This window comes from Hippoglossus hippoglossus, chromosome 15 (assembly GCF_009819705.1).
Source record: "Hippoglossus hippoglossus isolate fHipHip1 chromosome 15, fHipHip1.pri, whole genome shotgun sequence".
Lineage (NCBI taxonomy): Eukaryota > Metazoa > Chordata > Actinopteri > Pleuronectiformes > Pleuronectidae > Hippoglossus > Hippoglossus hippoglossus.
The window spans coordinates 800419-802918 of NC_047165.1; the positions used below are offsets into that span (position 1 = coordinate 800419).

Sequence of the window (2500 nt, forward strand, 5' to 3'; positions counted from 1 at the left end):
CCCCCCCCCCCCATCAACAGCACAGAAACGTTCATTCAGAACTTTCACCCCTGAAGAAAATCTGAATCTTCCAAAAGATCGAAAAGTTCATTATTACTTTAAGATTCTTTTCAAAATAAAACTTTAAAAATCAATTAGTTCAATAAACTTAAACTCACACACACACACACACACACACACACACACACACACTCTCACACTCACTCTCACACACACACTCACTCACACACTCACTCACACACACACACACACTCACTCACTCTCACACTCACTCACTCACACACTCACTCACACACTCACTCACTCTCACACACTCACACACTCACACTCACACACACACTCACTCACTCACTCACTCACTCTCACACTCACTCACACACTCACACTCACTCTCACACTCACTCACTCACTCACTCTCACACTCACTCACACACTCACTCACACACACACACACACACACTCACTCACTCACACACTCACTCACACACACACACACACACACTCACTCACTCACTCTCACACACACTCACACACTCACTCACTCTCACACACTCTCACACACACACACTCACACACACACACACACACACACACAGACACACACACACACACACACACTCACACACACACACACACACACACACAGACACACACACACACACACACACACACACACACACAGACACACACACACTCACACTCACTCACTCTCACACACACTCACACACTCACACACTCTCACACACACTCACACACTCTCACACTCACACACACTCACACACACTCACACTCACTCACCCACACACACCTCAGTGTTTCTAGGTCAGCAGGAAGCTAAGTGCTAACGTGTGTGATGGAGCGGCGGGCGCAGTGGACGGACGGATGACTTCCTCGGTTCGATCTTTACGCTTCACTGATGTTCAACTAGAATCCAAACCTCAGAGACCACAGGTGCATCTTGGGAACTTAAACATTGATCTCTTCTCTTTTAGCCACTTTACAGACGCCCTGTTTGTTTCAGGATGGATTTTAACATGTTCCTGCATGAACTGATTATATGTGAGATCTTTGTGAAGATCAGAGGTCGTCTCTGTTCCAGCTCATTGTTCTGCTAATTAAATAAAGTTTAGAATTGTGTGATTCTTCAGGGTTAAAGTCTGCTCGGTGTCTCAGGTGTTTTCTTCTCAGCTGCGCTGGGAAACGAACTGAAGCAGATGTTCAGATTAAAGCTGTGACAGAGCAGCACTGACGTCAAAGTCCAACTGTTGGATTTGTCCCTCGGAGACGACAGGACCAGGTTCATGTTAACCTGAGTTAGAGCTGAGCCTCCCTGACAGCAGCAGTCTGCTCAGCCTCCGTCCTGTTCGGCCTCAACCCACCAGCTTGTTAGACTGCGACTCGTGAGCGTCTCGTCCAATCGCATCACGTCCTGCCGCCGGCCGCCCTCTGGCTCTGATCAGGTGCTGCCCCGTGTCTCTGGGGAGGGACGGTTGGACTCTGGAGTCAGTTTGTTCTTCAAAGGACGATTAAGATGAACACATGATTCCTTCATTCAGGGTCTCTGGGGATTAAAAGGGAGGAATTCATTTACAAGAACTTTTATTCAAACGTCACAGCTGCTGAAAAAAGCCTCACGAGGTTCTCGAGACGGTAAAGACACAACATGTCTCCAACAACACTTCCTCCAACGCTGCCATCTTGTGTCCCGCCCACACATGTGCTCGACCAATCATGAGTCAAAAGTCAAGAGGATTTGTGAGGTCGTCCATCTTTATTTACAGTCTGTGGTTAAAACTATGGCTCTGAGAAACACATGGCTTCATTGTGTCCGTAGCTCACACAGCTAACATGTATGTTGCATGTTGGGAAACGGCCGCCTGGAGGAGGTCACGTGACTCACTGCACCGCAGTTTAAGGTCACGCTCAGCGGCGTTTTAGAGATGACGTCAGTCTGAGCAACAGAAACGAGAGAATGACGAGAGGAGACATCTCACTTCTTCAGGGTCACCAGGAAGCTCAGCTGAAGACGGGTCAGAGTGAAGGAAGTCTCTGCTGCAGCAGCTGTGGACCAGTTCGAAATAAACTGTGACAGATGCATCACTACGTGAAGAATCCTGATGTTTCAGCTGGAACACACTGATACAGATGTTCTTTTCTCCATCTCAATAAAAACTGAAGGTCACAGCTGCTTTCTCAATAAAAACAGAAAACCGACATCATTACACACACACACACACACACACACACACACACACACACACACACACACACACACACACACACACACACAGTATATGCTGCTATATACGTTGTATATTTAACATGATTGGTTATAATTATGAATGACTTTTATCAACAGGTTTTTAAGGAATTGTTAAATATTGTTATAATCAGTAACAAACACATGAATTGAAAAACAAAACAAAGTCAGACTACAGATGTTTACCAATCACAGAGTGGAGCAGCTGACCAATCAGAGCAGGAGGGGGGGGTCTTACAG

At 46.5% G+C, this 2500-nt stretch overlaps 2 protein-coding genes across 2 annotated transcripts in view; one reads left to right on the top strand and one right to left on the bottom strand.

The window, feature by feature from the left end:
• Positions 1-2500, top strand: part of LOC117775573 (ninein-like protein) — a 29222-nt gene that overhangs the window by 20656 nt on the left and 6066 nt on the right.
• kif20ba (kinesin family member 20Ba) overlaps positions 2190-2500 on the bottom strand; it is a 48610-nt gene continuing 48299 nt past the window's right edge. The window contains exon 39 of the mRNA XM_034608877.1: positions 2190-2206. The gene's annotated coding sequence lies outside the window, so the exon portion shown is untranslated. The remainder of the gene's footprint in view (positions 2207-2500) is intronic.